At 51.5% G+C, this 14,010-nt stretch overlaps 1 protein-coding gene across 8 annotated transcripts in view; it reads left to right on the top strand.

Moving 5' to 3' along the window:
• The window catches only part of SULF2 (sulfatase 2), a 137,143-nt gene that overhangs the window by 15,516 nt on the left and 107,617 nt on the right, over positions 1 to 14,010 (top strand). The gene's annotated exons all lie outside the window — the stretch shown is intronic.

Here is a 14,010-nt window from a genome sequence, read left to right as displayed (position 1 = left end):
CCACCCCCGCCCCCCCGCCCCATCGTGCCACTGACAAGCCAATACCTGCCTGATGAGAGGGGCTCCCAGGGCCAGCAGCCTTCCCTCCTGGACTCCAGGGCAACCTCCATGTTGACGGCAGCTTTGAGCACAGGGCCCAGGGGCAGAGCCTGAGTTGGAAAATTTCTCACCTCTGCAAAAGGGAAGAGCTAGGGGAGGTTGGGGCCTTTTCCCCAAATGAGCTCTTATTCTTCTGTGGGGTTTTCTGGGTTTGTTAGGTGGCTTCCCTTCTACTTAAAAATAAGCTGGGAGTGGTTAAAAAATGGGAAGAAGTGTTTCCAGTACATAGAACTGAGCAGATGTGTTCTCTAGAGTAAGGAGGAGAGGTTGTTGCTGTGACTCTAGCTCCCAGTACGAGCCCTTCAGTTCACCCTTCTGCCCTGCTCAGAACCCCCTGGACCCGACATCGTGGCTTTAACCCCCTTGGGTCATGTGAGAAGGAAGAGTGGGGTTGGGGCAATCTTCAGGTCACCCCAGGACTTGCCCAGGCTCAGGGATTCTTTGAAATGGGCGTGAGCACAAATGCCCAGCCTTGACAGCAGGGATGGACAGAGGCTGACTCAGATCGGGTTTCACTTCCTAAGAGGGAGGATGTACTACAGGGGAGGCCCACGCGGCCCCAGGCCTGGCCAGCCTCTGTGACCCAGCAGGACCGACTGTTTTCCAGGATGGCCACACGGTACCTTGCAGACTCATCCATGGTGGGACCTTGATGCTCCTCTGTTGAGAGGTGGGTCTGTGTCCCCTGCCCTTGAATCTGGCCAGATGTGGGTAGCCCTGGTGGAAGGAACACCATGGGACAGCAGAAAAGATGAAGATCACTGGGACCCTCACTGTTGTGTGAGAAATCAGACCTACTGCAAGGCTGCCATGCTGTGAGGAAGCCCAAACCACACTGAAGCCACATGGAGGTGCCCACTCCACAGCCCCTCCCAAGCAGCCAACCGACTGCCAGCAACAACTGCCAGACAAGCCAAGGCCTTGCTGAGCCTTCTCAGCAGTGGCCTCAGATGTTACAAAGCAGAGACCAGCCCTTCCTGCCATGTCCTGCACAAGTTCCTGATCAGGAGCCTCTGAGAATAAAAGCAGGATTTTAATTCACCACTAAGTTTTGCAGTAAATTGTTACACAGTATTTTTAGTAACTGGAGCATTCAGCCAATTCCAGTGTTCCCACCATGCAGTTATTCATTCATTCACTGAACAATACCCAGAGACTGTCCACCTCTCCCCTTACCTGCTCCCACCTGGTCATCTCAGTGGCTCCCTGTACCTGCCCTCATGCCCTGAAGTTTGTGCCCCTCACATAGTCAGAAGGATCCTGTTAAGACCTACATCAGGGCTGGGCATATTGGCTTACACTTGTTTTTTTTGTTTTTTTATTATTATTATTATTTTTTTTTTGAGACGGAGTCTTGCTCTGCCACCCAGGCTGGAGTGCAGTGGCCGGATCTCAGCTCACTGCAAGCTCCACCTCCCGGGTTTATGCCATTCTCCTGCCTCAGCCTCCCGAGTAGCTGGGACTACAGGCGCCCACCTCGTCGCCCGGCTAGTTTTTTTTTTTTTTTTTTTTTTTGAGACGGAGTCTTGCTCTGTCGCCTAGGCTGGAGTGCAGTGGCCAGATCTCAGCTCACTGCAAGCTCCGCCTCCCGGGTTCACGCCATTCTCCTGCCTCAGCCTCCCGAGTAGCTGGGACTACAGGCGCCCGCCACCTCGCCCGGCTAGTTTTTTGTATTTTTTAGTAGAGACGGGGTTTCACCGTGTTAGCCAGGATGGTCTTGATCTCCTGACCTCGTGATCCGCCCGTCTCGGCCTCCCAAAGTGCTGGGATTACAGGCTTGAGCCACCGCGCCCGGCCGTTTTTTGTATTTTTAAGTAGAGACAGGGTTTCACCGTATTAGCCAGGATGGTCTCGATCTCCTGACCTCGTGATCTGCCTGTCTCGGCCTCCCAAAGTGCTGGGATTACAGGCTTGAGCCACCGCGCCCGGCCTGGCTTACACTTGTAATCCCAGCTCTTTGGGAGGCTGAGGTGGGAGGATTGTTTGAGTCCAGGAGTTCAACACCAGCGTGGGCAACATAGTGAGCCCTCATCTCTACCAAAAATTTAAAAAGTAGTCGGGCATGGTTGCCCTCACCTGCAGTCCCAGCTGCTTGGGAGGCTGAGGTGGAAGGATTGCCTGAGCCTGGGAAATGAGGTTGCAGTGAGCTATGTTCGTGCCACTGCACTCCAGCCTGGGCGACAGAGCAGGACTCTGTCTCAAAAAAAAAAAGAAAAACTATACCAGATCACATCACCCACAGGCTAGAGCCCCCAGCCCCCCTCACTCAGCTCTGTGCCGCCATGCTTGCCCCCTTTCCGGTCCCCCCTCAGGCATCTTCCTACTTCAGGACAGTTGCACTTTCTGTTCCCTGTGCCTAGGATGCTCTTCCCCTAAATATCCACAAGGCATGTTCCTTCCCCTCCTGCAGGGATCCACCCAATTGTCATCTCTCAGAGAGGCCTTTGCTGCCCACCCTATTTAAGGTTACACCCCCTCACCCCCTAGCACTCCAGCCTCCCTCCTTAGGACTTAATCTCCTTGGTACACATTGCCTCATACGCTGTGTAATTTATTTTGGTGTCTGATCCATGAAGAATTGTTTCTCCTGATTCCCAGCACTGAGAATAGGGCTGGGAGCATAGTAGGTGCTCAGGAAATCTCGGTTGACTACCTGGAAGAATTAGCACGTTGGCTGTGCCAGAAGCTGGGACCATGGCGTCGCACAACCAACAGACAGCCCCTGCCCATGCAAGCTTCTGGTGGAGGGATGATCCTCTAGAAAGTAAAACTCAGGCCAGGTGCAGTGGCTCACACCTGTAATCCCAGCACTTTGGGAGGCCAAGGTGGGCAGATCACTTAAGGTCAGGAGTTCGAGACCAGCCTGGCCAACATGGTGAAACCCCATTTCTACTAAAAAAAAAAATACAAAAATTAGGCAGGCATGGCCGGGCGCTCACGCCTGTAATCCCAGCACTTTGGGAGGCCAAGGCGGGCGGATCACGAGGTCAGGAGATCGAGACCATTCTGGCTAACATGGTGAAACCCCGTCTCTACTAAAAATGCAAAATTAGCCAGGCATGGTGGCACCTGCCTGTAGTTCTAGCTACCCAGGAGGCTGAGGCAGGAGAATCACTTGAACCCAGGAGGTGGAGGTTGCAGTGAGTCGAGATCATACTACTGCACTCCAGCCTGGGCGACAGCGTGAAACTCTGTCTCAAAAAAAAAAAAAAAAAGCGTGGTGGCGGGTGCCTGTAATCCCACCTACTCAGGAGGCTGAGGTGGGAGAATCACTTGAACCTGGGAGGTAGAGGTTGCAGCGAGCCAGGGTCGCGCCACTGTACTCCAGCCTGGATGTCAGAGCGAGACTCCATCTCAAAAAAAAAAAAAAAAAAACTCAGGCCAGAGAGTAAATATGTTATGATAAGTTATGATAAGTGCTCTGACGACCGGGGTGAGAATGACAGAGCAGGGCCTGCTTCAGGGACGGAGGGTCAGGGAGGGCCCAAGTCACAGCCAGGGTGGCCGAGTCAGGTCCAGAATTTGTGATTCCCACACCCAGGTTCCTTCCGCTTTTCCACACCACCTTCTGTTATCCGTTGTCAAAGAAGGATGGGCGAGTTGGCCTTCAATAAGGCGGAGAGTTGGGCACAGGCCGAGGAGGCCTAGCGTGGGCTGGCAGGCCATGCCCTGAGGCCTCTATTCACATAGGCACAAGGTGGCTAGGAAGCCACTTGAGTCAGCCGTCTGCCTCCAGCCTGCTCCCCCATTTGGGTTCATTTGGTTGCAAGTGACAGAAAGAGCAACTAGGACTGACCTAACTGAAAAAAGGGAATTTCACTCCTGATCCTGAGTCAAAGTATGGGGAAACTGACCTACAAAGAAAACAGAAACTACTTAAAGAGGAATTTATTGGGCCTGAAACAAAGAACCCAACCCAAATCTTCCTCTTTCAGGCTTGGCTGGATCCAGGTGTCCAGTGCTGTTAAGTCCCAAGTATGTTGCATTTCAGAGCACTGCTCTGTTCTGTGTGTTGGCTTCATTCCCGACCCCACTTAAGACAAGGTGGTGTCGCTGTCTTCCCTGGTCCTCACATTGGAACCACATGGAGTGAGTTAGCCAGTTGTAAAGGCTAGATGCCTCTTCTTGACCAGTCAGGCAAAAGCACCCGGATTACTCTGGCCCGTCACTGAGGCAGGGGGTGGGGAGGCTCTGATTGGCCCAGGTCTAGGATCCCACGATCTAGCCTTGTAGCTCCAGAACTGGAGCCTAATTTGAACTTTGTGGACCAAGGGTGGGGAGAAAAGGATCCCCCAAGATTATTTATTTATTTATTTATTTATTTTTTGAGATGGAGTCTTGTTCTGTTGCCCAGGCTGGAGTGCAGTGGCATGATCTTGGCTCAATTCTCCTACCTCAGTCTCCCGAGTAACTGAGATTACAGGCACACGTCACCACACCTGGCTAATTTTTGGGTTTTTTGTTTTGTTTTGTTTTTTGAGATGGAGTCTCACTCTGTTGCCCAGGCTGGAGTGCAGTAGCACAGTCTCGGCTCACTGCAAGCTCTGCCTCCCAGGTTCACGCCGTTCTCCTGCCTCAGCCTCCCGTGTAGCTAGGACTACAGGCATATGCCACCATGCCCGGCTAATTTTGTATTTTTAGTAGAGATGGGGTTTCACCGCATTAGCCAGGATGGTCTCAAACTCCTGATCTTGTGATCCACCCGCCTCATCCTCCCAAAGTGATGGGATTACAGGCATGAGCCACCGAGCCCGGCCTAATTTTTGTATTTTTAGTAGAGATGGGGTTTCACCATGTTGGCTAAGCTGATCTCGAACTCTGGATCTCAAGTGATCCACCCACCTTGGCCTCCCAAAGTGCTGGGATTACAGGCGTGAGCCACCAACCCAGCCTCAGATCCCCAAGAAAATTGGGAGCTGTTATAGAAAGGAGATGAGATCATCCTGGGTGGCCCAAACCTAGCAGAGAACATAAGCCAGCATTTATTGGGCACTTGCTGCATACAGATCTGTTGCAAGGCTCCGTGCATGTTAAACCATCCACTCTGTAGGCAAGTGCTGTAAGCGTCCCCACTTTCCAGATGAAGTCACTGAGAACACAAGAGGTTCAGACCCTTGCCCAATGTCTAGTTAAGTGGTGGAGCCAAGATCCAAACCCAGGCAGGCTAGCTCTAGATCATACCCCTCTTCCTACTCAGCGTGTTCCCTGCTGCATTTTCCCCCAAGTAAGTATCAGGCTATTTTCTTGCCTCTGTGCGCTCTGTCAGCTCCGTGAGAATCGAGAGTTTTGTCTGTTCTTTTTTTTTTTTTTTTTTTTAACGGATCATGAAATAGCATAAGGCAAGTAGCAGATGCTCAGGTATTTGAGGGTGTGAATTATATGGCCTGTCAAACATCTACCCACTTGACATACAAAAAACATTTTGGTGCTCAGCTTCCTAAGACTTGAACGTATTGTTTCTAAATTTCCTTTGTGCTCTAACTTTAATCCACGGCCACTCTGTTCACACAGCTTGCCTGTGGTTTGCCATTATTTCCAGTCCTCTTTTCTGATCATTCTCACATGTAGCTGGAGTCTTTCAACTCCAGCTTTTCTTGTGTTGACTTAGAATATCATTTCCAGGAGGGCAGGGAATTCTCTTTTCACTGCTTCATCCACAGTGCCAAGGATTGTGCCTGGCATACACAAGCCTTCAGGCATTTCTTGTTACATCAATAGTTAGGCAGGTAACTGGGTTCCTAAGCCCTGCAGTTTTGGTCTACAATCTTTATGCCCTAATTTCCTTTCCAGATCCTGAGCCTTTGTCTTGAAACCTGATCTTTCCGTCCCGCCTCTGAATGACTCTTCTATTGTCCCCTGCCCTGTTCTTGAAAGCCGGCTTGGTTCTGTGCCTCCATTTGGAATTCCAAGAACAGGCAAGGAGAGCCAGCAGATGCCTGGACCTAGGTAGGGAGACAGGGAGAAGCTGTGGTCCGTAGGTTACAGGAGCTTCTGTCCTTTCTTTGACAGCCTCAAAGAGGAGAAGGCTGGAGAAAGCCTGGGGCCAGGAAGAAGGGGAGACACAGGGGAGTGTAAGGTTTAACAGATGTGCGTGTGTCATCCCCTGTCTAGACAGCTTCTGGGTTTGTGAGATTTGGTACCACACTTCCCCACCCCTCCAGGGTCCTCTCTCTGTTTCCTCTGCTTGCTCTTTGCCCAAACTGTTTCTCCTGCCTGAAGCAGCCTGTCTTCTACCGTCCTCTTCACGGGCTATCCAAATCTTTGTGGATTCTTCAGAACTTTGCTCCTATTAGGCTGCTCACAGTTTATGCTAAGTACTCCTCCAGGAAGCCCTCCCTGACTGCTGCAGGTCAGCAGTTTCCCCTTTCCTCTTCCTGCTTATGCAACACATTTAACCTCAGTCCCTTGTGTCATTTGTTGCTTTCCAAGTCAGCATAAGTGTCAAAAGAGTAGGCTCTGGGGTCAGAATGTCTGTGTACAAATAGTAATACTGGCTTGCTTGCTTTATCTGTCACTTGGAGGTGGCACATCCAAGTGAACCTCCCAGGGGACAGGGAAGAGTGGATTATTGTTGTAATTGGGCAAGATTCTCCTATCACTGAACACTGTGCCTCACACATAGCAGGCCTTTCATAAATGTTTGGAAAGTAAATGAAGGAAGAGAGAAATGATCAGGCTCTCTGGACCACCTGGGGAGGCCCCCATTTCTGTTGCGGGGCTCTGGCCCCAGCCCATGGGACGTATCTGCACACCCACAGTTTCCTTTCTTCCCACCTCTCGTCAGTGTTTCCCGTCTGACCAATGCCGCCTTCTGCCTCTAGCCCCTTCTTCCTCTCCCACCACCTCAACTACCTAATGATTACCAAACTCTTCTCTCTCCTTCTCTTACTGGATTTGGGGGTGGAGAGAAGATGGGAAAGGAGGACCAAAGGGACAGTATTCAGCATCCATGCTGCATGACACTGGGCAGGTTCTGGAGCTTGTCCGTGCCTTATCTTCCTTGTCTGTAAATGGAGCATCCCAACCCACAAGGTTGTTGTAAGGGTGACATGAGTTCACACACTAAAAGTGCTTAGAATCGTGCAGGGCCTGTCTTGTTAGCTATCCTTCATCGTTGTTGTGCTAGGGTGTTTCCTGTGTTGGTCTTATATACAGTAAGAACACCTGTGGCCTCAAAGCACTAACAGGGGTTGTTAGCAGGAGGCGGGAGATAATTCTTTGTTAAGCCAGTAAGTATGTTGAATGCCTGCTATGCCCCAAGCACTGTTTTAACTGTTGAGGATATAGATCTGAACAAAATGACAAAAACCTGCACCGTCATGGGGCTGATATTCTGCTGGAGGACACCCACAAAGAAGTAAAGGAGCTAGTTGTGAGAGGTGATAAGTGCAACTAGGGAGGGCACAGATTTCGCTTTTAACCTGCCAAGGTGAAATTCGAGCAAAGACCTGAAGAGGGGGAAGAAGGGATGATGAAGCTCACCTGATGAAGGCTCCAGGCAGAGGAAGCAGCAAGTTCAAGGGCCCGGGGGTGGGGTGTGCTAGCATGTGCAAGGAACAGCACAGAGACCGTGTGACTGGAGCCGGGCGTGCAAGGGAGAGAGGGGAAGGCAATAAGGTCGGAGAGGTGATGGAGCAGGTTGGGTGGGTTCTTGTAGCCTCTTTGGAGGTTTTTGGGTTTTACTCTGCATGGGATGGGAGTTCTTGAAGGCTGTTCAGTGAAGGAAGGCAGGCCCTTGCTTTTGTTTTAACAGGATCTGTCTGGCTGCTTGCTGGAAGGGACGAGGTAGAAGCAGGGAAACCAGTTAGGAGGCTGTTCGAATCCAGGCAGGATTCTCCTATCACTGAACACTGGGCCTCATAGGAGGCCCTTCGTACATACTTGTAAAGTGAAAGAAGGAAGAGAGAAATGATCAGGCCCTCTGGACCACCTGGGGAGACTGCTCGGTCTGTTATGGGGCTCTGGTCCCAGCGCGTGGGACATATCTGCACATCCACAGTTTGCTTTATTTCTGCCTCTCGTGGACGTTTCCCATCTGACCAGTGCCTCCTCCTGCCCCTGGCCCCTTCTTCCTCTCCCACCACCTCAGCTGCCTGATCATTCCCAAACTTCTCTTTCTCCCTCTTGTTGGATTTGGGGATCCTCAGAGGAAAACGGCCTATCTGGGTCTCTGAACCAGTCTGGATGAGGTCTCAGGTGTTTGTTCACTGCTGTGGTGTGTGGCATTGGGAAGGCAGGGGCATCAGTCACTCTGAGACCAGTTCCTTTCTGCAGACCGGCAGAGAAGTTGAGAAGTAAAAATGATGTTTCTAAATGCTCAGGATGTTAGGTGTTTCCAGAGATGTCTCCTGGGCTGGGGAGCCTTTGCCAAGGTCCTGGAGAAGATTCAGGATGGAGAGGGGGAGCCAGAGGGACCTGGAAAGGAGCTGGTGGGAAGGAGAGGTGTTGTCCACGGCAGGGATGGAGTGGCAGGCGGCTGGTGCTGCATGGGTTCACTGGGTGCTCTCTCAGTTCAGCCACTTTGAATATTTCACCAGTACTCTCTCGGTTTAGCCACGTTGAATATTTTACCAAGAAAAAGGAAAAAAACAAGGCAGAATCCCTTGTGTCATCTTTAATTGATTTCTTCAGCATCCGGAGAGAGACTGGCACGAGGCCAGGAGAAGTCCGAGCCAGGGGAATTCATCAAAAATCGACCCACTGATGACTTGATCTGATGAAATAATTAGCTCCTGTTATTCTCTGGCTTCTGGTGCCAGAGCTCTGACTTCCATCCAGAGGATAGCGGGTGAGAGCTGCCCAGGAGTGGGGGGTGCTCTGAAACCAACGTGGGAGCCAGGAACAAAGTCCAGCTGACTGTGCCCTGGGCTCCATCTTTACCCAGCCCAGGGCTCCCAATGAGAGACAGGCTTGTGTTATTCATGGCTGTCTCTAGGCCCTGGCCCTTCCCAGCCCTCCTGTACCCTGGCATCACAGGCCCAGGGCCAAAAAGGCCCTCGGAGGGCACCTGGCCACCTGGCAAATGAGGAGACTGAGGCTGGAAGACTCTTAGGAACTTGCTCAAAGATCTGCTTCCAGGGGGTCCTGGTCGAGCTGCCCAAATCGGGCCAGACTAGGTTTGAACCCCTGCTCTGCCACTTACATACCTATATGATTGTGGGAAAGTGATTTTAACTCTGTGCCTCTGCTGCTTCATCCATAAAATGGGTGAAATACTGACGGGTGGGTGTGCATATTAATTGGGTTGACACCTGCAAACAGCTCAGAGCAGAGACTGGAGTGTGCTGCAAGCTTCCACAAAGCTTTTACTAGGATTGGTTTCTGGGTTCAGAGAGTTGCTCTTTGTAGGGTATCCCATCGGAATTCTCCCAATATTAGCACTGCACTTCTGTGTCTGAAGGAACGTGAGTGTGCACACTGGCTGGTGCACTCATAGTTTCAAGTGCAAAGCATCCCGTAGTGTTTCCCGATGGAGGGACGTGGGCCACTGATAATGTATTAGTCTGTTTTCACGCTGCTGATAAAGACATACCCGAGACTGGGTAATTTATAAAGAAAAAGAGATTTAATGGACTCATAGTTCCACGTGGCTTGGGGACCTCACAATCATGGTGGAAGGCGAAAGGCACGTCTTACATGATGGCAGATGAAGAGGTGAGAACCAAGCAAAAGGGGAAACCCTTTGTAAAACCATCAGGTCTCATGAGACTTATTCACTACCAGGAGAACAGTATGGGGGACACCACCCCCATGATCCAGTGATCTCCCACCAGGTCCCTCCCACAACATGTGGGAATTGCGGGAGCTACAATTCAAGATGAGATGTGGGGGGGGACACAGCCAACCCCTATCAGATAAACAACATAGTTGGAGGATGACTCTGATTTGGGGTGGTTCAGGGACTGATTCAATGGCTAGAGCTTGTTTCCTTTTCAGCTGTCTCAGCCTCCAGTTACCTCCAGCAGAAAGTCTCAGATGGTGCTAATGTGCTTTGACTCCTTTCAACACCTGCTAATCTCACTTCAAAAGAGAGAGTGAGCGCGAGGGCACGCGAAGCCTGGGAAGCTATTTGAATCAAGTTCCACTGATTCAGCTTTCTTTGACTTTCATTTGTACAATTAGCTCTACAGGGAAGCGATGTCCACTTTCCATGTATCTTTGGGTAGGAAGTTTTCTTTTCCCAAAACATGTGTTTGTGTTTTTATTTTAAAATGAGGCCATTTAAAGAAGCACGTTAAGCAAATAATCACTGAAGGGCTCTGCAGATTCAGCAGAGATCAGGGCCGTGGTCTTTGAACGGGAAGAGTTGGGAAATCTGAGTTTCGGGATGAGAAGCCCACACTGAACGGTGAGGGAGGGCAGAATTCACATCCCATCCCTGCCATCTTCTCTCTGGGTGGCCTTAGGACAGTCATGAAGCCTCAGTTTTCTCTGGAGCTAATAATAGTACTTGCAGGAGGGAGCCGTGGTGGAGGTTGAAGGAGATGCCACAGAGTGCCCAAAGCAGGACAACTGCAGTGGTAGGATCAATCTAATAATGGTTTACACTGTGGATTATGTATTCCAGTTAGTACCATGGCCAGGCTCTAGTCCCAGCATACTATATCAACACATTTAATCCTGCACACCCATTTCATAGATGAGAAAACTGAGGCACAAAGGTGCTAAGTTACTAGCTCAGGGTCTTTCAGCAAGTAACTCCGAAGTCCATGTCCTTAACCGTCACACCACGTGGCACAAAGCAGGTGCCCAGCAAACAGTCGCCGCAGTGGCTCTGGCTGTCATGAGGTGTATGTTTCTGCAGATGAGAGATTGAGAAGGAAGCTGTTGTTCGTCCTCTGGTCCCATGAAACTCACAGTTCTCATGTCAGACAACTGCACTGAGTGTGTCCCCAGCTCCCCTGAAATTGTGACTCTCTCTCAGAGCCACTTGGGAAGGAGGCATTGAGCGGAGCCTGCTCCCTGCTTCCAGGGGAGGTGCTAGAAGGGAGACATGCTGTCCTGGCCAGCCTGACACAGGATACAGGTCCCTGAAGTAAATTAGGAGGCGCATCGGGGCAGCTAGGAGAGTTGATTGAAAGCACTATTTTCAGAGGCAGGTGGGCAAAGGGAGCAAAGAAATGATGCTGCACCCAGGAACTGGTAGCAAAAGGAGCCCTTACTTTCCCTAGACTTGATGGGGCAAGAGGAGGGAGAGGTGAACTCAGAACTGGGGAGACACTAGAGCCAGGAGGTGTCCCCAGCAGGAGCTGCATCCACACGCAGAGACACGAAGGCTACTGCTTGGGGAGCTACTGTGTGCGGGAGGGAGAATAAATGCACTGACTTCCTACACCTCCCATGCTGCAGCCTCCCAGCTGGAAGCCAGAGAGCAGGGATGTGCCAACCGCACCATTTATAGAGCTCAGCCTCGCAGGGTCCCAAGCGCTGAGGGAGAAATGGAGCAGGAGGGACCCTTGCTGGGATTTTTCAACCGTAGCGCTGCCCAGAGAACACAGTGGCCAGCTCCTCGCTGGTGTCCATGGAGGGTGGCTGGGGCAAGGCATCAGTGATGGACACCTCTGAGCCATGTAGACCCGAGGTATGGCGTGGCCCTGCCAAGTCCAGCGTCCCTCACTCTGCAGAACTCAAAGGACCTTAACAGAACCTCCATTCCTTTATTTATCTAAGTATTTGTGCCAAGGCCTGGAGACAGCCATGAATAACATAAGCCTGTCTCTGTCCTCAGGGAGCTGACCCCTAGTGGGGAAGAATTGGACAATAAATAAGAAATTGCAGGCTGTAGTAGTGATTACAAGAGAAATAAAACTGGTTATAAAATGCAGAGTGCCTGGGTTGGGGGCCCCACTTTAAATGAGGTGGTCAGGGCAGGCCTCTCTGAGGTGATGACATTTGCTCTTTTGACAGAAGGAGCCAGGAGTACAAAGCAGGAGCTTTTGTTGTTGTTTTCGAGACAGAGTCTCACTGCATCACCCAGGCTGGAGTGCAATGACATGACCTCGGCTCACTGCAACCTCCATCTCCCAGGTTCAAACGATTCTCCTGCCTCAGCCTCCTAAGTAGGTGGGCTTACATGCATGTGCCACCATGCCCAGCTAATTTGTATATTTTTAGTAGAGACGGGGTTTCACCACATTGGTCAGGCTGATCTTGAACTCCTGACCTCAGGTGATCCACCCACCTCGCCCTCCCAAAGTGCTGGAATTACAGGCGTGAGCCACGGCACCCAGCCACAGGAGTTATTTTTAAAAGAGCAGGTGCAAAGACCCTGGGGCAGAGAGCAGCTGGATTTGTCCATTCAGCAGAAAGAAGCCAGTGGGGCTAGAAAGGAGAGGTTGGGGAGAAGTGGGCAGGGGCCAGCTCTCACGGGCCCAGGCAGCCCTGGCGAGAAGTTTGCATTTTATTCTGTGAGCCATGAGCAGCCGGGGAAGGTGCAACAGGTGAGCACAGGACTGGCACTAAGGTGAGGTGAGTGCCTGGCACTTGTACAGCCTGGGAGTGAGCACCCCCTTCAGTCTCCACCTGCATGAGGCACGGTGCCCTCCCCTGCCCAGTGCTGGGATCTGATCTGTGTTTTAGGAAGATCCCTCCGGCTGCCCTGGGAAGAATGGAGGATGGGGGCAGGGAAGAGGGAGGCAGGAGACCCCTCAGGCCGCCTTGCGGTCCTCAGGAGAGATGAAGCAGGCAGCACATCCCCCTGCCGAAACCGGAGCCCTTTCTGAGCCTCTGAGTCATGACTTTGAGCTGATGGCTGGGGTTCCTCCATGGAGGGCAAGGACAAACAGACCCTTTCAAGGTCACAGTGACACAGCTGCCCCCATGGCGTTTGGCTTCCTCCCGGCGCATCTGCAGGCTGTGGCTGTCTCACTTGCACTCTTGTTTTAAATAAATGATACCAAAAGTCTATATCTGGATAGAACTTGAAGGCTCATTTCCTCAAGAAGTGAAAAAATGACCGCAGAGACCAAAGAGCAGGGCGAGATTAGAGACCTGCTCGAGCCAGAGTCGCGTCCCCACCTCCCTGCACCACCTTCGCTGGTGACCTGGGGCCAGGGGGGTGACTGAAGGCACAATGGCCCGTGGCAGGTCGTCCCCCTCCGGGTGTTAGCGCTCAATTTTCTCTATGGTCATTTCGTTTATTCTGCAACTTAGGCTGGGCACAGTGGCTCCCACCTATAACCCCAGCACTTTGGGAAGCCAAGATGGGGATCACCTGAGTTCAGGAGTTCAAGACCAGCCTGGCCAACATGGTGAAATCCCATCTCTACTAAAAATACAAAAAATTAGCCAGGCGTGGTGGCGGGCGCCTGTCATCTCAGCTTCTGCAGAGGCTGAGGAGGAGACTCGCTTGAACCCCGGAGGCAGAGGTCACAGTGAGCCGAGATTGCGCCATTGCACTCCAGGCTGAGCGACAAGAGCAAAACTGGGGAAAAAACAAAACAAAAAACTAATAGGAATACCTTTTTGCCCAATTACAAGATCCCTTAACAAGGGCCTTTCAGGCGCATCCCCAGCAGACTGAGATCTTACAATGGCCCTGTCTACCCATTTTATTCATGGGGAAACCGAGGTTCCAAACGGGCTTGCTCATGGAAAAACTGAGCCAGTGAGTGGAAGATCTGGCACTCAAACATGCCAGTTGTCCAGCCCAAAACGTCCAGCTCCAGGCTCTCGTTTAAACCCCTGATTGAATCCCCCACTGACGGGGAGCTGCAGCTTCATCTCCCTCAGCTCCGTACCCCACGGTGTGGGCAGCTACAAGAGGACGCAAATATTCACTCCCTGAGACCAGCCCACTGCTGTTCCTCTCCCTGGGGACGATTTGGTGGTGGAATTGGGTGGATTATTCAGAGACGGCTATTATCTGACTCGGGTCTTGGGCTGCCACCAACACATCAGAGGTTCACTGGA

The sequence above is a fragment of the Trachypithecus francoisi genome, unplaced genomic scaffold (assembly GCF_009764315.1).
Source record: "Trachypithecus francoisi isolate TF-2019V2 unplaced genomic scaffold, Tfra_2.0 Lachesis_group21, whole genome shotgun sequence".
NCBI lineage: Eukaryota > Metazoa > Chordata > Mammalia > Primates > Cercopithecidae > Trachypithecus > Trachypithecus francoisi.
This window is presented reverse-complemented; position numbering and strand designations above follow the sequence as displayed.